Genomic DNA, 21,585 nt, shown 5'->3' on the forward strand with positions numbered 1-21,585 from the left:
CGGTCATAGAACAGCTCGGACCTCCTTAGATGCCGGTAGAACTACAGCGCTAATTCTGCTGGATCTGAGTGCGGCATTTGACATGGTCTCCCACGAGATCCTGCTCTATTGCCTGGAGGAGATCGGTGTCAACAATAAAGCCCTTTCCTGCTTCTAGTCTTTTTTGGCCTGTCTGACATTCCAAGTAACTGCCCCTCCTTTCTCCTCCCATACACACCCATTATGCTATGGAGTTCCCCTGGGGTCAGCATTAAGCCCTAACTTATTTCATGTCTATGTGAGACCGTTGGCGCTGATGGCCAAAACCCAAGGCATCTCCCTGGTGTCATACGCAGATGACACCCAGCTGGTGATCATCTTTTCCAACAATCCCAACCAGGATGCGGCAAAATTCAAAGGGGATTTAATAGCCATCTCTGAGTGGATGAATGCTAACTATTCGCAGCTAAACTCAGCCAAATCCAAGATCCTTCTGGTAGGCAGGGATTCCCATCTCTGGGATAATGAATGGTGGCCTCCTGCTCTTGGAGTGCCCCCCTAACCCAAACCTGTGGTGAAGAACTTTGGTATTGTGATGGATAAAGAACTCACTTTTGAGGCCCATGCCAAATCAGTGGCAGGGAAATGTTTCGGACTGCTGCGAGGTCTATAGCCAATACTTGGGCTCTTTGATTCTCAAACTGGGCAGTTGATCATCCATGCGTCCATCCTGGCCAGATTGGACTAATGTAACGTGTTACTTCTGGGTTCCAACAAATCCGTGATCAAAAGTTTGCAGTGCATTCAGAACCCTGCTGCCCGTGCTATCTTCGCCCTCCCTAAACACTGTCATGTTTCCAACCTCCTCTACCGCCTACAATGACTACCACTTCAACAAAGAGTTTGCTTCAAAGCGCTGTGTATTACTCATAAGATTCTCTCAGGCATCAGCCCAGAAATCTTGAGTGATTTATGCTCCTATTATGTACCTATACAGTGCTGTGGTCGGAAGACCTGCTCCTTGCTAGAATCCCACGAATACAGAGGGCCAGATCGGGTAGTCAATATTTTAAGCTGTTGGCTCCCGCCTTATGGAACTCCCTCCCTCTCAACATTCGCAGCAACCCTGGTCACCTAACCTTCAGAAGCCCGGTGAAGACCTGGCTTTTTTCCCACTGCTACTTCTCGCTTTTCCTCCCCACTTTGTGTTCAACTTCAACGCTGGGACGTCCCCATGCTGGGGCAGCCATGAGCTATACAAATACTATAACATAACATAACATAACAAAGCAACTTTCCATGAAAAGTACTTTAAATCACATTTGTGTATTGGCTCAAACGGAGACTCATAAGCTGTGACACTGTGACAGGACAAGGTTAAGTTGCCATAGCACTGAGGAGGTCTTATCGGAGGGTAGGCCCTAAAGAGACTCTCCATAAACTCCTTCATTAGCTTGTTAACCCACAAGGACAAGTGACCAGAAAGTCGTCTGTATATGGATATTGCTACCAAGTGCACCCTGATGGACGTATGTGCCAGGCCAGATTTGGCGAGAGACAATAAATAGGGCTAAACGTCCTCAGGAGGCGATGAAAAAGGATCACAAGAGTGCTCAACACACCATGAGCAAAATCGTATTTATTTGGCCGAGAAGCACTCGATTGTAAAAGGAGCTTGGGCTTTCTGCAGTATTGATTGGCATTCTTCAGAATTTGCTAGCTCTCCGAATTCCGTGTGATGAGGAGCCAAGCTGACAAGTGAAGCATGTGAATTTAAGGGTGAACCACTTAGCACAGAGAGGAGATATTCATTTGGCTGGAACAGGATTGGAGAGGACCCTGATATGCGAAACAGGTCTGTGAATCAGTACAGCAGTGGCCACGCCGGGGCGATAAGGACGATGAGGCAAGGCTCCGGAATGAGAGGAAACGGAGGGAAGGCGTAAACAACGTTCTCTCCCAAGAGAAATGGAAGGCGTTTCCTAGAGATCCTGGCTGAGGAAATCTGCTGGTGTAATTGAGAGACGTGGCAAACAGATCTACGGTTGGAAATTCCTTACGGCGAAAAAACCCTTGCAGCTGAACCTCGTTAAGCTTCCACTTGTGACATTGTTTGCTGTCTCTGCTGAGGTAGTCAGCCCATTCGTTTTGGACTGCTGGTACATGTTGAACCTGTATTGATATCTCTTGTGCTATCAGCCATTCCCAGGTCTGCTGAGCCAGGACTGAGAAGGCATGAGATCTTGTCCCACCTTGTTTTGGCAGATAGAAGTTGGTGGTGGTGTTGTCTGTACGAATGAGGATCAACAATATTCTGATCCTTGGCAAGAAAGCCTGGAGGCCCAGAAAAACTGCTTTTAGTTACAACAAATTTATATGACACTGCGCTTCCTGAGCTGACCACCTTCTGTGAATCTGTAACTCCTGTAGGTGGGCTCCCCACCCATCCATGAAAGTGTCCAGCGTCATTACGAACTTAGGTTTTGTTGTAAGGAAGGGCAGACCTTGAGAAAGATGGTCTTTGACTGCCCGCCAGGACATCACTGAGGTCTTCTCTGATGTTATTGAAACAATGTCTTCTAATGAGCCGCGAGATTGAGTCCACTGAGCATCAAGCTGCTACTGAAGAGGTCTCATCTGCAGGCGACAGTGTGGGATGAGTGGGATTCAGGATGACATCATTCCTAACATTGGTTTGTATGTCCTTACTGAAACACAATTTTTTGTAGATAGGGATTGCACTGTTTTTTTCGAGGCGTGAAATCCTTTCTTTTGTGGAGAAGGCTTTTGAACGCGTGGTATCCTGAGTTGCTCCTAGGAACACCAATGACCTGGAAGGAATAAGAGAGGACTTTCCCCATTGAGTTAGAGACATAGGGAGCGAAAGAGCTGAACACAAGCGTCCGTAGATCTTCTGGCGGCCTGGAAGGATGGAGCCTTGATCAACCAGTCGTCCAAGTAAGGGAACACCTGGTGACAAGATCACCAGAGAAAGGCCGTCAGTGGCGACCACGAGTTGTAATTCTATGCTGCCGGCGTATGGCGCGTCATTCCCTAGCTGTCGGTAGCAGACTCACAGTCCATCTACTGCCATCTGCTCACTACGAACTGAGTGCCCTACCTCGTACTTTACAGAATACATCGATTGTCGAACACTGCTTTCTCCAGAAGCCTATCGCTAAGCAGACAAACCATCACAGGTTCATCCCAGCTCTTGATATGCTTACAAATACAAGGAGCTGATTGTGTGTTTTTCATCCTTGCGGTGACTTGCCATCCTGTATACCAGCAATTGCCTCTTTTGACCCCTTTCAAACAGGCATTCTATTTCGCATGCATACATTTTAAGTCCTGATGATGGTCCCCAAGTTCCAAAGAGTGATCAAAACGTTGTCGACCAAAGAGTACCATGACTATTCTATATGTGATTTATTGAATTTACGAATAGCATGTGTACGAAGAAAATGTGTTGCTAATTCAGTAATCATATAACCACACTACAAATTTTTCGCTTTTTCAGCTGTATGAATTTTCCTGTTTTTCTTCTAAAAGCTGCAATGGCTTTCCGTGTTTTGTGAACATTTATTAAAGCAACTGAATATATGATCCTATTTCAGGTTGTCATAGAAATCATTTGTTTTCTATATGAATTACAAAAAAACTTTTCTGTCACATCCTTGTGTTCCCTTGTTTATGATAACATGCCACTGGCACCAAGCACTTGGTGAAGTCACTTGGAGCTGACTTTAACCCGAAGGTTAGTACTTTGAACTGCCAATGGCACCCTGCCACCTCGAACCTGAGGGAGCATTGATGCTTCGGATGCAGGGGAATATGGAAATACGCATCTAGAAGATTGAGGGAGGACATATAATCCACCGCATTCATGAGAAGCGAAATCTCCTGGAGCAACAACATCCTGAAGGATTGACGCTTGATGATCTTGTTCAGCAACCTGAGTTCCATTATATGTCTCTATTTTCCTGTATTTTTCTTTATTAAATAGAAATGAGAGTAGAACCCTAGATTGTGCTGACTGTGCGGCACTTCTTTGAATGCTTGTTTGGAGAGGAGCAATATGATTTCCCGCTTGAGAACTGCCAGATGATGATGAGAAGTTCTTCGTGGAGGTAAATACGGAGGCTGTTGAACAATTTCCAGGGTGTGACCATGGCGGAATACGTCTAAAATCCATTTGTCGGAACATATGGGCTTCCATTGATTAAAGAAATTGGAGCAAGCGGGCCAAATTGAAGTGGGACTACGGTAGCAGGGGCATATGAATCCTTATTGCCTCTTGCTGGGGTCATGAGCTCTTCCTCTTGACGCTAGGCGTCAAAGTGGCGATGCTCTAGGGTAGGCTGGTGTGAAGGTTTGACGAAAGGGCTGTGCAGAGTACTGAGATCGATATCCATGTTGGTAATAGGGTTGAAAACGTAGCTGAGGTTGAGAGAGATATTCACCTTTACTTCTTCCTTGAAAAGAAGAAAACTTCTTTTGCTGCAGATTCGTCAGCGACTTAGCTGTGTCTGATATTATCAACTGCAGCACGTCTTCTACGTGTTTGCTAAAAAGGGATTCGTCATTCAATGGCATATCCAACACCTTGACCTGAACCTCAGAGTGAAATGTTGTAGCCTTTAGCCACCCCTGTCGCCTCAACACCGCCGCTCCCGCCATCCATCTGAAGGTGGTCGATGTATGTCTAGAGCCACATCGATGATCCCGGAAGAGGCTCTCTTCCACTCCGATAGAACATCCTGTGCCTCATTCTTCTTGGCCTCGAGAAGATACTCCAATAAGGAAGAGATGATGGACACATCTGTCTATCATATCTCCCAAAGATAGCTATGGCATTGGAGGCCCTGATGGCGGTGGCTGCCAATGCGGAGAACCTTTTCCCGATGTTGTCCAGACGGTGCCCTTCCTGGTCAGGTGGAACTGCACACGGTAAAGAAGTATTTTTAGATCTTCTTTGAGCAACCTGCAAATTACCAGAATCAGGCTGAAGATGACCAATAAGGCACACAGGAGAGTCTTCAGGTGCCTTGTACTTTTTATCTAGTTTCGAAACCACCACAGGGATAGAGGCTGGTGTTTTCATTAACTTCAGCCTCTCTTGCCATAAGTAGCCCACAATGGGTATAGCCTGGGTGGAGGGTTGCGTAGAAGGTTTAAAATCATACAAGAAACACCCCATCTACTTAGCAGGTGAAGGGAAATCGAAGCGCCTTGAAGCATGTTCCAGTAGATTGTGGAAACTGCTGATATCTGCAGGTGGAGAGTCGGCTATAGGCGAAGTAGGCAAGGGAGGAGTAGGAGCCACATATTCGTCCCATTCATCATGGACATCCGGATCCAACTACAGCTCCCTTTCTTCTAGCAGTTGATCAGCGTGTCCTGCACCTGAACAGGAATTTTCAAAGGGGGTGGAACATTTTTCATTCTTGTAAGTGGAGGCAGAGGCACAGCCAGCGGCACAGGAACTCCTGTTGGTTGCGAAGCAGGGTTCACCTCAGGAAATCGCTTACGGTAGTCATGAAGCATCATTCGAAGGTTGGAAACCAACGAAATGGGAATATTTTTGGAAGGCATGATCCTCCTGTTCCTCAAATGGGTAGTGCTCTTGAAATGCCTCCAAGCATTGAACGCTGGGACGCCCTGCATCAGAAAAGGAATATTTACCCTCCGAATAAGTAGAAGGGTCATCTAGCGCCTTGTTCTCACACATGGCTGAGCGAGCTGCAAGGGGCTATATGCAGGGCCAAACAGACAATCTTCCTCAGATTCCTGGAAATCCAAGAGACGAGTAAGAGGCAATGGAGATATTTTTTTTAAGTCCTGTGGTTGAGATGGTATCGCCTTTGAAAGCACAACGCCCTTTTCCCTCGTCGACGGCTAGTTGACAGGATCGCCAACGCTGTTGTACATGTAAATGTCCAGCATTTGTAAAGCGCGAATAATTACCTGAAGGTTTCAAGGTGCTGGGGGCCATCAGGAAGATTAAGCGAGCTATTGCCCAGAGTCACATGGTGCTGGGCAGACCCCTGCCGCAGGGGCCAGGGATCGAACCATGATCCCAGCATCCAGCGTCCAATGGAAGAACCGTCTGCTTCAGCTGAAGAGAGAGACTTGCCGACGGTGAGGTGACGAGCTGGACCATCGATGGAGGTGGTCTTACATCAGTCAAGGATGGTGGCACCACCACTTCCGTCTTGAACGACGAAGCTGCCATCGTCGTCTTGACCCTCTACGTAGTCAAAGTCACTGACGAGACCGTCAACCGAGCACCTGATCCTGTGGAAACAGAGGCCGTAGAAGGCGATTTCTTCATCGACAGAGTCGTCAACGAGCGGATTTTCGTGCATGGAGCATCCCTGAAGAGAGTATGAGGCACTGACGGTGGAGCAGAGCCAGCTCTTTGATGAGAGGAAGAGGGACCAGGCTGATCTTTCCTCTCTTTTCTTCAGGCCTCTCCTTACTTTGAGGTCCAGATTTTTCAGGATCTCTATGTGAAGAGGAAGACGCTTCTTTCTTTCTTTTCTTATAGGAGGTATGGGGATTCTCCTCACCTTCAGAGTCAGAGTCCTTAGCAAACCTTTTTCTTTACGGCCAGAGAAGCAACCCACCCTCACAGTCCTCGAGAGTTCTTGTGGAAAATGTATAACGGTACTTGCAATCTCTGGGCTTGTGGTCACGATACAGACAATAAAGGCACTTTTTATGTGAGCCCTCAGAATACAGTCTGGCCTTTCCACAAGTCTTTCAGAACCTAAACAACTCTTTTTAAGACTCAGACATAATGAAGAAAAATATTTACTCACACTCCTGGACTGTATGTAAGAGGAAGAGATGAAGCGAAGAACTGAACTGCAAGCTGGAAATTCAAAAGGGCAATAGTAGAAACACTGTGATTGAGCAGAGCTAAGGGAGAATCCCTAACACACGACATGTGGTAAGAAATCAACGGTATGGTGGCCCTGCTGGGGATGGAGACTCTATGGTCTATGCTCTGATTAGCAAAATTTTGGATGTTTTAAAACAATGATAATAGGTTGCTAAGGCTACTGAATTTTTATGGCAAGTGAATGTTTAACTTTGATACTGCTATTTTATTGTTATCGTGGGACTCCCACCATGACGATGGGGAAGATTCAGGCATGTGAATCAATAAAAGATACAATACTGGAGAATAATCAGTTACATTTGTTAATATGCTACATTTACAAAAATCTTAGAAAGTCACTGGAAAAAAACAAAGGTTAAAGGGATATTACAGTTAGGTGAAAATGCATGCAAAAACAAACTATTTTAAACAAAAAACAAGCATTAAAATGTACTAGTGTTGGTTATCTCAACTAACTATAACTCATGCTCTAGAGCATGGGTACTCACAAACTTTCTCTAGGGGGCCAAATTTACAGTGTGGTTTATGTCCGAGGGCCGCACTGGTGGGGGCGGGGTCAGTGGGGGAAGGGGCGGGGCTAGAGCAACAAGAAAAAAACTGTGACCATGAGGTTGATCACAGGTCCCCGCAGCGGACGCCTTCGTCCACTGAGCCACCAGACCGGCATACACACATCTCTCTCTCTCTCTCGTTCTTTCTCTCCCTCACTCTCTCTCCCTCTGTCTCCCTGTCTTCATCTGTCTCCCTCACTCTGACTGTATCGCTCCCTCTCTCCCTCTGTCTCACTCCCTCTCTCCCTCTGTCTCACTCCCTCTCTCCCTCTGTCTCACTCTTTCTCTCCCTCTGTCCTGCTCACTCCCTCTCTCCCTCTGTCTCACTCACTCTGAATGTCTCACTCTCTATATCTCCCTCTCCTTCTGTCTACCTCTCCATCTGTCTTCCTCTCCCTCACTCTGTTTCCCTCTCCCTCAGTTTTCCTCTCCCTCAGTTTTCCTCTCCCTCACTCTGTTTACCTCTCCCTCAGTTTCCCTCTCTCACACTCTGTTTCCCTCACCCTCAGTTTCCCTCTCTCACTCAGTTTCCCTCTCTCTCCCTCAGTTTCCCTCTCTCTCCCTCAGTTTCCCTCTCCCTCAGTTTCCCTCTCCCTCAGTTTCCCTCTCCCTCACTGTTTCCCTCTCCCTCCTTCCCTCTGTCTCCCTCTCTCCCTCCTTCCCTCTGTCTCCCTCTCTCCTTCCTTCCCTCTGTCTCCCTCTCTCCTTCCCTCTCCCTCCTTCCCTTTCCCTCCTTCCCTTTCCCTCTTTCCCTCGGTCTCCCTCTCCCTCACTCTGTCTCCCTCCCTCACTATGTCTCCCTCCCTCACTCTGTCTCCCTCCCTCACTCTTAGCGGGCTCCCTCACTCTCCTTCCCTCTCCCTCCTTCCCTCTCCCTCCCTCCCTCACTCTCCTTCCCTCACTCTCTCCTTCCCTCACTCTCTCCCTACCTCACTCTCTCCTTCCCTCGCTCTCTCCTTCCCTCGCTCTCTCCTTCCCTTGCTCTCTCCTTCCCTCGCTCTCTCCTTCCCTCGCCCTCCCTCTCCCCTCGCCCTCACTCTCTCCTTCCCTCACTCTCTCCTCCCTCACTCGCTCCTCCCTCACTCTCTCCTCCCTCACTCTATCCTCCCTCGCTCTTCTCCCTCCCTCTCCCTCCCTCTCCCTCGCTCTCCCTCGCTCTCCCTCGCTCTCCCTCCCTCGCTCTCCTTCCCTCGCTCTCCTTCCCTCTCTCTCCTTCCCTCCTTCCCTCCCCCTCCTTCCATCCCCCTCCTTCCCTCTCCCTCCTTCCCTCACTCTCCCTCACTCTCTCCTTCCCTCACTCTCCCTCCCTCGCTCTCCTTCCCTCGCTCTCCTTCCCTCTCTCTCCTTCCCTCGCTCTCTCCTTCCCTCACTCTCCTTCCCTCTCTCCTTCCCTCCCTCACTCTCCCTCCCTCACTCTCCCTCACTCTCTCTCTCTCTCCCTCGCTCTCTCCCTCCCTTACTCTCTCCCTTCCTCGCTCTCTCCTTCCCTCACTCTCTCCTTCCCTTGCTCTCTCCTTCCCTCGCCCTCCCTCTCCCCTCGCCCTCACTCTCTCCTTCCCTCACTCTCTCCTTCCCTTGCTCTCTCCTTCCCTCGCCCTCCCTCTCCCCTCGCCCTCACTCTCTCCTTCCCTCACTCTCTCCTTCCCTTGCTCTCTCCTTCCCTCGCCCTCCCTCTCCCCTCGCCCTCACTCTCTCCTTCCCTCACTCTCTCCTTCCCTCTCTCCTTCCTCCCCTCCTTCCCTCCCCCTCCTTCCCTCTCCCTCACTCTCCCTCACTCTCTCCTTCCCTCACTCTCCCTCCCTCGCTCTCCTTCCCTCGCTCTCCTTCCCTCTCTCTCCTTCCCTCGCTCTCTCCTTCCCTCACTCTCCTTCCCTCTCTCCTTCCCTCCCTCACTCTCCCTCCCTCACTCTCCCTCGCTCTCTCCCTCCCTTACTCTCTCCCTTCCTCGCTCTCTCCTTCCCTCACTCTCTCCTTCCCTTGCTCTCTCTCCCTCGTCCTCCCTCTCCCTCGACCTCCCTCTCCCTCGCTCTCTCCTTCCCTCGCTCTCTCCCTCCCTCGCTCTCTCCTTCCCTCGCTCTCTCCCTCCCTCGCTCTCTCCCTCCCTCGCTCTCTCCTTCCCTTGCTCTCCCTCCCTCTCCCTCCTCTCCCTCGACCTCCCTCTCCCTCACTCTCTCCCTTCCTCGCTCTCTCCTTCCCTCACTCTCTCCTTCCCTTGCTCTCTCTTCCTCGTCCTCCCTCTCCCTCGACCTCCCTCTCCCTCGCTCTCTCCTTCCCTCGCTCTCTCCCTCCCTCGCTCTCTCCTTCCCTCGCTCTCTCCTACCCTTGCTCTCCCTCCCTCTCCCTCGTCCTCCCTCTCCCTCGACCTCCCTCTCCCTCACTCTCTCCTTCCCTCGCTCTCTCCTTCCCTCGCTCTCTCCTTCCCTCATTCTCCTTCCCTCTCCCTCCCTCACTCTCCTTCCCTCACTCTCCTTCCCTCACTCTCCTTCCCTCACTCTTTCCTTCCCTCACTCTCTCCTTCCCTCACTCTCTCCTTCCCTTGCTCTCCCTCCCTCTCCCTCGTCCTCCCTCTCTCCTTCCCTCGCTCTACCTCTCCCTCGCCCTCTCCTGCCATCACTCTCCTGCCATCACTCTCCCTCACTCTCCTTCCCTCCCTCTCCCTCCCTGTCTCTCGCCCTCCCCTTCCCTCCCTGTCTCCCTCCCTCCACCTTGCCCGTGTGTGCCCGGGCTGAGACAGCTTCTGGGCAGGCACACCCACAAACACAGCCTCACCGGAGCACTTCACACGTCTTCAAAAGACACTTCTTATGTTAATGAGGCTTTGTCACCTCTTAGCCCCCCTGCAGCCCCACTCTGACTACGAAGGGAATCGCCCGGCCCCCACAGAGCAGCAGCAGTCTGAGTCGCGCTGCCGCAGGGGTTTTTGCTGACACTGTAAAAAAATAAAATAATTTAAACACGGGTACATGTCTGCAAGGTCCGCGGGCCGCCAGGGAAGGCTTGCCGGGCCGCCCCTGGCCCGCGGGCCGTACTATGAGTACCCGTGCTCTAGAGTATCTATACCTCGCACCCCAGCCATGCACAGGGTTGTCATGAGTTATGCTGCAGTGATGTTAACAGTGGTGTCATAGGACATGCCATAGATGATGTAATATGAGAGGTAATTAGTAGTACATGGTGAGGGCATGAGTAACATGTCTGTGGCCAGACCATTCGCCCAACCCCCAAATGGTGTCCATTGATGTTACAAAAAAAAATTGGTTATTTTAAGTCAGGAAGACTTACTGACTTTGTCAAGCGGTTACAACACCAAGATATAAAAAGTGGGCCTACTAGCTTTATCAAGGAGTAGAAATGTCATCATATGAAAAGCAGATCTATTATCCTTGTCCAACAATCACCAATAATAATAATCAAATGTATATTTTTCTATATCATACAATATAATGTATAATAAAAGTAATTTTAAAAAATGTTTAAAAAAGTTTCATTTAAAAAATCAACACGTCGCTTAGCCTGCCATTTTCAGCCCATTAAATGCAATCATCAATACAACTACATGAGGGCCTTGCCTGCAACCTAAGAGCACAGAGCTCCAGCTATGAATGCTTTTAGAAAAATATGGTAAATTCTTCTGGGGTCATGGATTTAATAACCCAAGAGACTTATTGTTTTTTGGGATGTTGCTGGAGGATGTTGCACTTTCTGCAGCTCCCCACAATATAAAAAAATGTTTGGTGGTGTCCCTGCCTCTTCTAGGGGCACCACCAGCAAAAACATGTTTGGTTAAAAGAAAAACCCTATGGCATTTTACGGCGCTCCTTGCTGGAGCATTGAATAATAAATGAGTGGCTTTGGCGATCATTTATTATTCACTTATACTTTCTTCAAAAAGTATTTTTGTGGGTGTCCCGGTGCCCACCCGGGACACCCACAACTTAAATTGTGGTTGAGGGCACAAGCAGAGACCTAGGACCCTCGCAGTTTCAGCTGGCTCCTCTGGAGGGAGATAGACATTTTTTAAATTTTAGGTGGATGCCCGAGTGCCCGAGTGCCCACCTGGGGTACCCACAGATCCATTTTTCTTGAGGGTCGGGGGTGGGGGTAGGGCACCAAGGCCCCTGCGGCCCCAGGAGGCTCCTCTGGCTGGAGACGGACATTTTTTTAATTTTAGGTGTATGCTCCAGGGCACTTACAATGCAGGGGACCTTGGGGGCTGTGTGGCCTTGGGGCTGGGTGCTGGTGGGAGCCGATTCAATTTCTTTGCTCCTGCCTTGGTGGAAATTGCATTTTTTACCTGCTCCCACCAGGCAAAACCAAACATCTGTGTCTTGTCCCTCAATCCCCTCCTCAAATAAGACACTGGGCCCCAGGGATCAGGTCCCTGGGGCCTTTTTTATGGCCTGAAGCGGGGCGCCCAAGAACCCCTCCCCAAATAAGAGAATAGGCCCCAGTGAATGAGGTCCCTGGGGTCATTAAATGGCTCAGCAAGGGGGGTCTCAAGCCTCCCTATCCAAACAAATACATAGGGCCTCAGGCCCTGGGGGATGGGGTCCCAGTGGCTCAAGAAGGGGTGCTTAATGTCCCTAACCCTTACAAAAAATGATGACCTGAGACCCTAGGCCCTGGCCCACCCGAGTGTCTTTTAATTAAAAAAAGGCAGGAGGATCCTTTTTTTTTAACCCCTTGGCTGCTGGGGTAATTTTCATGCTGTGCTGGGGGGCGGGGCGGCGCGCACAGCGCCCCGCTGCTCATGACGAGCTCAGCTCGTCATGAGCTACAGTGCTCCTGTGCTCATGACGAGCTGAGCTCGTCACGGCCACACTCGTTTCAATAGACCGTTCAGCACAGCAACGGAATTATCCCAGCGTGCGAGCGTTCTAATGGCCATGACGAGCTCAGCTCGTCATGAGCACCGGAGCACTGTAGCTCATGACGAGCTGAGCTCGTCATGAGCATGCAAGGGGTTAAACATTTTACCATGGTGAAGCTGTACTACTGTGATGCTGCAATTAAAAAAAAAAAACAGATTAGGCCTCATGGCAGAGAGACCCCCTCCCCCCACAAGGCCTAGAGGTTGAGGGTATCCCTACCCTACCCTCGTATGTTGTTTTTTCCAGGACACAGGGACTAAAAATGGCTTCCAAACATATTTCTTGATGTGAGGCAAGAAACACAATCTTTTCTTTTGATCTGCTGGTTCACAGTTCTTCTGCAGCCTGATACATCTATACATTTTGAACCTTAGTTTCTCAAAAGCTACTGAATGGATTTACACAAAATCACAAAAACAATGCTTTCAGGGTAAAGATCTAGCACTCTTCCAAATTTGGTGTAATTCCATTCAACTATTTTGATTGTTTACATTCCTGTGGGAAACTGCATGGAGAAAACGAGTTTTGTAACCCCCTTTTTTTCTCACCTCCCACTTGACGAGTCACCCCTAAACTTTCCAGCAAAACGCTGAGGGAAAGTTTTATAAAGATTCGGCAAGTGGTGTTCACGTTTTTTTTTAATCTATCCTTATTGAGTTTTTGTTCACGAATAGTATTCCCTAACCCGGGCTGGAGCTGGCATTGTGGAACTCTGCTCCGCTCCGCCACCCGCCTCCACAGAAGCAGGGCCTGGGGCCTTGGCTCCGGCGGGCCCCGGGGTGCAGGAACCCACGTCCTGCAGCAAGCCTAGGGTCTGTGTGCCCAGGATGGGGTCCCTCATGCCCGGGCAGGCTCCCAGATCCCCCAGGCCTGGCTGGGTTGAGAAGCAGGGCCTGGGGCCTGGGCTTTGGGCAGGGCCTGGGGTGTGGGCGCCCCCATCCTGCCGAGGGTCCGTCTGCCCGGGACGGGGGTCCCTGGTGCCCGGGGAGGCTCCCAGGCCTGACTGGGTTGAGAAGCAGGTAACCGGTTCCAGGGTCTGGGCTTCGGCGGGCCCTGGGGTGCGGGAGTCAACGTCCTGCGGCCAGCCGAGAGTCCGGGTGCCCATCACGGGGATCCATCGGGCCAGGGCAGGCCTCCCCGCTTCTCCTGCATGTCAAGGTACCTGCGGGCTCCGGGTCAGAGTTCTGTCAGGGGCCCCCCTCCCATCCCAGTGCCCGAGACCCAACTAAGGGCTCTGATGAGCCCCCACGAAACAGAGCCCTCAAGCCCTTCAAGGGCAGGCAGGAGCCCTTCCTTTAAGGTGCAGGGAGGGCTGATGGGCGTCCTTCTGGTTCGGCCATCTGGTCGTGCCTTTTCCCCCTCGGCCATCTGGTCGTGTGCAATGCCTTCCAATGGGGCCACCAGATGGCCAGGCTGCCCTGGAAGTCCACATGAGGGCTCGTTTGCCTCCCCGATCCCAGCTAGGGCTCCGGGAGGTCAGGTTGGCTGCGTCTTGCGTCCCCTTCATCACTCGGTGTACATGAGTTACCAGACAAGGGGGTACCCTTCCTCCGGAATACTAGGGATAGGGTACACCGGGACCCCTTATGGGCTGGTCTCTATCAGCCGTCGAGGGCAGGGCAAACCCCCCCCCCCTCCTGTCCAGGGCTCCTTCCTCAGGCCTGCCGCGTGGCAAAGTGCCTGGGACAGGTTCCAACCGGCCCGAGCAGTCCTCCCTTGGGCGTCCGGGCCCGAGAGCTCTGGTCGGGCGCTCCCCACAATGGGCTCCGTCCTCCATAGGCCTGGGGCCTGTTGGGCGTTCCCCAGCTCAGCTTGGTTTCAGGAGCTCCGGCAGGGGTCCTTGGTGGCCCTGGGGTGGAGGGTGCCCTCCCCACCCCGGGCTCCATCCTCGGACCTGCCGTGTGGCAGGGCACCCAGGACCCGGGCCTTGGGGAGGCCTCTCCTGCGTGTGCTGTCCCAGGACCTCCGGTATTGCCCAGGGGACCAGGCTCCACCCCCCTGCTCCGCTATGGTCCTAGGACGGGGGTCCGTTGGACCCAGGCAGACCTCCCTCCAGCTTCGCCCACCTGTCATGGTGCCTGGAGGTCCATTGGGGACCCCCATCTGCAGCCCCGGGCCCGAGGCCCACCCAGGGTCTCTGAGCCCCCGGGACGCAGTGCCCGCAAGCCCTCCAAAGGGCAGGCAGAAGCCCTCCCGCGAAGGCTTGGGGGAGGCAGATTGGCGTACTTCGGGCCCGGCCATCTCGTCACACCTTTTATCCTCGGCCATCTGGTCGCGAGCAATGCTTTTCAGCGGGGAGACCAGATGGCCGGGCTGCCCTGGAAGTCCCAATGAGGGCTAGTTTGCCTCCCCGATCCCAGCCAGAGCTCCAGGAGGTCGGGTGCGTCTGCGCCTTGGGTCCCCTCAGTCTTGCGGTGCGTATGGGTTACCAGAAATGGAGAGTACCCTTCCTCCGGATTACTAGGAACAGGGTACTCCGGAACCCCTCTTGGCCTAGCGGTCCTTAGCCGGCAGCCGAATGGACCAGGACGTTCCCCCAGCCCGGGGCTCCGTCCCCTGGCCAAACGTTTGGCGTAGTGCAGGGGATGCAAATGACCCCTTCCTCCCGCCTCTTCTGGGCCCGCAGCTTGGCAAACGTTTTCGAAAAGTTGCCTGCGACTCTTGGCTGTAGATCACTGGACTAGCGTGTTGATTAAGAATGCAGCTAGCTGTTACAATTAGTGTGAATTACAGGACACATTGATCATCAACACTTTGAAAGCACCTTGCCGCCATAGTTTCCTCCCAGGGCTACGCCTGCCTGAAGGTTGCTCAATCATCAATCGCCCCGGGGCTTCCCCAGGATGCGACTGGGGCCATCGCAGGGTTAGCTCCGCTTTCCTTTGTCCCCCTACAAGGTCAGACCCCTGATCGCCCATGGCAGGGTCCCTGACCGGATCCTGTCACAGAGGTTATGTTATGTTATGTTGTATATGATTTGTAGCGCGCACAACTACTCAGGAGTATCCTGGCGCAGATGGACTGAGGCCGAGAGAGCACAAATAAAATTAGGTAGAGGGGTTGTAGAGAGGAGTTTTGAGAAGTTTCTTGAAAATGCGAAGGTCCTGAGTATGTCGCAAAAAGCCGGGAAGGCTGTTCCATAGAATGACCACCTTTACTGACCAAGATTGGCCGCCCATCGTAGAGCGATGAACCGAGGAATGGCCAGTAGGCGAAGAGAGGAGGAGCGGAGCGAGCGGCCAGGCCTGTAAAAGGCCACGCGCTTCCTAATGTACAAAGGTCCAGAGTCATGCAAGGCTTTATGGGCCATGGTCAAGATTTTAAATTGAACCCGCTGGGCCACAGGTAACCAATGAAGGTCACGTAAATGTAGCCTCACACTGGATCATTTGGCGATGTTGAATAGGAGTCTGGCCACCGAATTTTGAATCAGTTGGAGTTTATTCATGAGATAGCCAGGGATGCCAATAAATAGGGCATTGGCATAATCAAGCCTGGAAAGGATAAGTGCCCGAGCCACCATTTCCTTTGCTTGCTGTGGTAACAAAGGGAAGAACTTCCTAAAAATCTTAAGAGTGCCGAAGCAGATACCAGTAGGTTTTTTAATATGCCGAAGATCTTCCCCGAACCATATCCCTAAGTTCTTGTCCGGACTACCCACTGGCTGTGGGCATGGGAAGTCTGGTGGCCACAATGCCTCTCTAAACAGTTAGCGGAAATTGCCATACAGCAGTATCTCTGATTTTTCTTCAACACACTTGCGATGCGCCTTGGTCAGCCAGGTAAACACAGCAGATAAGCACCTCTGCGCATCACCGGTGCCCAATTCAGATTCTTTCCATGTAAATAGGAGCTGTGTATCATCGGCATATGCCATGATTTTGGCACCCAGCCCCTCTGCCAGGGCAATCAACGGGGTCATATAGACATTAAAAAGTAGCAGGCTCAAAGTAGAGCCCTGCAGGACTCCAGTTGATATCTTCCTGGCAGAGTAAGAGAAAGGAGACATCCAGACCTGTTGGGAGCACTCCTCCAGAAAGGATCCCAGCTAAGCCCACACCGCCCCAGAGATGCCGATGGAAGAGAGCCGATCAAGGAGAAGCTGGTGAGGTACCATATCGAAGGCGGCAGAGAGGTCCGATAAAATCAGAGCCGATCTGCCGCCCCCGTCCAGGCACTCCCTAATTGCTTACACTACCTCAACCAATGCCGTTTCCGTGCTGAAAGATGTTCTAAAACCAGACTGGGCTGGGTGGAGCGCCCCAGATGTTTCAACAAAAGCCTCAAGTTGATGGAATACCACCTTTTCTCATACTTTTGCCAGTGCCGGCAGTATGGAGTTAGGCCGATAATTAGAAGGCAGCAAAGGATCAGCAGTTGCTTTTTTAAGAAGCGGGAGAAGTTTAGCCCATTTCCATTGGGTGGAAACCTTTGCAGAGTAAAGTGAGCGGTTAATAATAGAAGTAACTTCAAGACAAACACTCCCAGCTACCCCCGCTACAGCTCTAGCTGGACATGGGTCCGATGGAGAGCCCGACTTTAGAAATTTGAGGATGGCAAGAATGTCAGAGTCTTCTGCTGGCAAGAACTGGGAAAATAGGGGGCGGGTAGAAATGTTAGACTGGAAAGCTGCAGGTGATGAGGTTGGCTGTTCCCTTACCACCGACCCTAAGCTGTCTTGAATGGATTGAATTTTGCTGATAAAAAAGGAGGAGAGCTCCTCACACCACTGAGGGGAGGCTGGCAGAGTTTTTTTTTCCGCGCTAGGAGGCATAAAACTTCTGACGATTGAAAAGATCTCCTTACTATTATTATTAGCTTTCAGAATTCGCTCTGCGTAAAAATCACTTTTAGCTTTCTTGACAGCAGCATAATAAACCCTCTGAGCTGCCCGAAGCACTAATTTAGCCGCCGGACAGTAGGCAGCGCGCCACTGGCGTTCTAGTTTTTTACAGCCCAATTTTAGGTGCACAGAGAACCATGGATTCGAGGGGGACGATCTATGATGACAAGTAGCTGAGAGTTTGGTGGAGGATTCAACCCCCTGACCAATCCAGGTGTTAAAACAATCCACCGCCTCTCCAAAGTCATCTGCAGTAACCAAAGGGGTGTTAAGCAAGGCCTCGGAAAAGGCTGGAATGTTAATGCTCCGCCTAATGGGGATGAGGGACGAAGGTAGGGTAGAAGAGGGAGACCCCATATCCCAGGAAAACCTGATAAAACAATGATCGGACCATGTCACTGGGAGGGGGTCCCGGATATGCAAATCAAAATTCGATCAAACCAAATCAATCAAATGGCCCCCCGAATTAGTGGATCCCTTTACCCACAGGGTCAGTTGCATGAGGTCAAGTAGATCCAGCAGAGCAGCTGAGTCAGAAACCTCTGGTGTGTCTAAGTGAATATTAAAGTCACCCAGGAAAAGAAATTTAGAAAAGCGCAACACACGCGGGGCAATGATGTCTCCAAGAGTCTCCAAGAACGCTCCAGGAGGGCCAGGCGGCCGATACAACAATATGCCCCCGAGTAAAGTGGGGTGACAGGGTGAAAGTGAAGTCCAGCGCCTCCACCTCTGTCAGTTTACTGACGGTAGAGCAGGTGAAGGCCCAGGCCTCCCGGAATATAACTGCTGTTCCTCCCCCTCTTCCCATTGTGCAGTCTGCGCGAATTATGTGGAACCCTCGGGGAACGGCAAGTTCAATTACCGGTGCACATGAGTCCCCCAACCAAGATTCAGTGATAAACAGAGCATCAGGTTTATTGTCTAACATAAGCTCATGGATATTAAGAGCATGTTTAACCATTGAACGAGCGTTGATGAGGCCAGCAAAAATCTCATGTCCCTTATCAACTAGACTACCCCCACCAAGTAGCATGGCGTCAAAACAAAAGTTACAGGTGGGGCACCTGCTGGAGAGGTTAGGCAGCACATCCCACTGACTATTACCTGCACAGGGACATGGGTTCAGTGCCAGCAATTCCTCTCGGCCATAAGTCTGTTTACCCCACAGGTCAGCTGGCCACACACCCGCAGCATAGCCAGGGGCCACGGGCACTCCCGGGTCGCGGGCGGGCTTGCCTTAGGCGTGCCTGCTGCGTACGTCCTCTGTGCGTCCGAGGAATCGTGGGCAATTTATGTAACTTCCCTCCCCCAGCTAGAGCGTTAACCTGCGTCCCAAAGTGGATCCGGGTCACCCAAGATGGTGCCCTGCCCTCCACTCAATCGGCACTGGAAGCCGCGGTGGACCAGGGCAGGGACAGCGCACCTCCTTGGCTCAAAAACAAGGGTAAGTGTGAGCCAAGTATCAGGGAAGCAACTCTGCGTTATAGCAGCAAATAAACCAAAGATCAGCTCAACGGAGCAGCAATGTGGAGGAAGGTAAAAAGATACGGTATTAAAACAGATAAAGATACACAAACTCGAATGTAGTCTCAAATAAACATTAAGCGTGGAAGGAGAATTGGGGGCGTGGCCGAACGAGCAGCGAGATGGCCGCTTAACTAGCGAGCTCCGCCGGTTGCATCTGAAATCCTGACTTAATCCTGGCTGTTTTTGGAAGCATATGCCAAATTCCAGTGCGAAACGGCTCCCTGAGACCTGGGGCGTACTCGACCCGAAATTCATCCTCTGAACCCGCGAAGAACTGATTCTATAGGCCCCGGAGCTTTAGACCGGGACAGGGTCGTGCTGCGGCCCGAATGCGCTGGAGGTCAGACCGGGTGTCTGCCATCACGTGAGTCCAGGGATTATCGGGCCTGGCGGGCTGGAGAGCGAGACCGCGGGAACCTGCCCACTACATGCACACAGGGAGGCGATGTAAAATCATTGCTGTGGCCGTAAGATAACTAGATAGGCATATTCCCTCTATGGCATAACAGGAATGGTGCGCAAATCCGAGGCTGGACTGGAGACATTGGGACGGTGGGGTGCCGCCATTTTGGATTGGGCTTCACTGTCATGAATGCTGGAGAGCATGCGACATGACTGAGCGCCTTAGTCAACTGGGCACAAGGTGTAATACATAAACGGCCAGACTGCATTATTTGTAAAACTATCCCTCGACGCTGGGTGCCGGGGCGGCTGGGCATCGCCGCTGTCGAGGCTGCGCACGTATGGTGCTGGAGAGGTGCGCGCCAAACCCGACCGAGTGAGCTGGAGATTTGGAGTTGGCGCTGCAGGGGGAGTCAGTCTTTACCCCACTGCTGGGAAGCCTTTTCCTTTATGGTGAGCGCTACTCTAATCCCCTGCAAAGAAACTGCGCTATCCTCTACAGGGCGCTGCGGGTATCGGGGCTGCCCTGCGCCCGGCTGCTCACTGGAGCTCACTGACACTGCTGCGGGGCCTGCGGACCTTCGGCCCGGGTGTCATCTAACACGCTGTGGCCTTTCCATCCTGTCGCACAACTGAGGCGAGATAACTTGGGCCTCCCTGCTGTGTAGGCACATTACAAAGGTATTTACCCATTGGCGACCGCAGGGATGAGATGAACGCTATCTCAGTGCGGTAGGAGGTCTCTGACCTGCCTGTGGACCCCGGGGCGCGCTGCGTCCCGCTCTGCACCCCTGGGAGCGTGAAGATTGGAGGGGTGCACTAAATCATGAGGAAAGGGGACCCCCGCCAGCCAAAGCTCACATTCGAGCGGCGGCGAGACAATTACATCCACACGCCAGCCAGGCACTAAGGGACATAATTAATGAAGGCTCGCTCGCGGGACGTATGGAGATCTTGGAACGCAGGTAGCAGGGTGGGAACATGCATTTCGGCGCATCACGCGCCTGGTCAAGACTAGACTTTTGGCTTGTATCTCAGGACGTAGCCACTTGGACTGTTAATGTTGGGATTTTGGCCCGCTCCCTCTCAGACCATGCTCCCTGCCTCTTAGAGCTAGAAATTCCAGGGGGCCCCGCTAGGGCTTTTATATGGCGACTCCCACCGCATGCACTTCAAGACATGGCATTTACTGAAGAAATTAGGAAAGACATTACAGATTATTTTGCTAACAATGAAGGCTCAGTTGCTACTGAATCGGTGCTATGGGACGCATTTAATGTAGTAATAAGGGGGCAATGCATAGCGCGCAGGGCGGGTGTTTTAAAAGCCATTAGAAACACAATAGCTGGGATTGAAAGTGAGCTAAAAGCTCTCGAGCTATCATTCTGCGCTAACCCCACACCGGATCTAGCCACACAGATAAAACGTAAACTATTAGACTTTGCCGAGGAAGCCCAACGCGAGCTAAAGTTCTTGGGTAAACAAGCTGAGGCTCGGAGATATGGAGAGGGAGATCGACCCAGCAGAACTCTTGCTAGTATGATAAGACAATATGAAACACCTACGCAAGTGCACACGCTCAGGGATGCTGAAGGGGTCGTGACAGTGGGACAAAGTGAGATACTGCAGGCGTTCACTAACTACTATTCCCGGTTATATGAGTCCACACATGCTATATCGCAAGACACTCTGGAGACATTTTTGGAATCCATAGCACTTATATGGTTTAACGATACACACAGGCAATACATGGACCGACCCGTCACCGTACAGGACATAGCCACAACTATTAAAGCCCTCCCACTGAATAAAGCGCCGGGACCGGATGGTCTCACAGCTGCGTTTTACAAAACATATGTAGATGAACTGCCCCCACGACTACATACGGTATTTGCTGAGGCGCTAGAGGTGGGTACACTGCCAGAATCTATGGGAGAAGCCCTTATCATAACGTTGTTGAAACCAGATAAGGACAGTCAAAGCCTAGATTCATACAGGCCTCTGTCACTGATCAATGTAGATGTAAAAATGTATGCGAAAATAATAGCGGATAGGCTCCAACCCTTGCTCCCAATGGTGGCCTTACCGGGCCAATCAGCTTTTATACCTGGTCGAGCCACCACACACAACTTGAGAACTGTGTTCTCCACACTCCATTACCTACATCCAGATGTACAAGCTGCAGTAATATTTCTAGATGCCACGAACGCTTTTGACTCTCTCGAATGGCCTTATCTTTTTGCTATACTGGAGCGCATGGGTTTTGGCCGGCTTTTCATCAACCAAATTTGCTTACTATACACTGCTCCTAAGGCCACGGTGAGAGAATATGGCATGATATCTGACCCGTTCCCTATCTCTAGAGGTACGAGGCAGGGATGCCCTCTGTGCCCTCTCTTGTTCGCAATTGCCATGGAACCGTTAGCGGCCAGAATTAGACAACAACACACTGCCAGAGGTATAAGATTCAGCTCCCGTAATTTACTAATCTCGCTATACGCTGAC

The 21,585-nt window shown here is 51.4% G+C and overlaps 1 protein-coding gene and 1 pseudogene across 1 annotated transcript in view; one reads left to right on the plus strand and one right to left on the minus strand.

Moving 5' to 3' along the window:
* The window catches only part of STARD4 (StAR related lipid transfer domain containing 4), a 196,865-nt gene that overhangs the window by 98,986 nt on the left and 76,294 nt on the right, over positions 1–21,585 (minus strand). The window lies entirely within an intron of this gene.
* LOC147726950 (5.8S ribosomal RNA) lies at positions 14,965–15,118 on the plus strand (annotated as a pseudogene).

The sequence above is a fragment of the Lissotriton vulgaris genome, chromosome 3_1 (assembly GCF_964263255.1).
Source record: "Lissotriton vulgaris chromosome 3_1, aLisVul1.2, whole genome shotgun sequence".
NCBI classification, from domain to species: Eukaryota; Metazoa; Chordata; class Amphibia; order Caudata; family Salamandridae; genus Lissotriton; species Lissotriton vulgaris.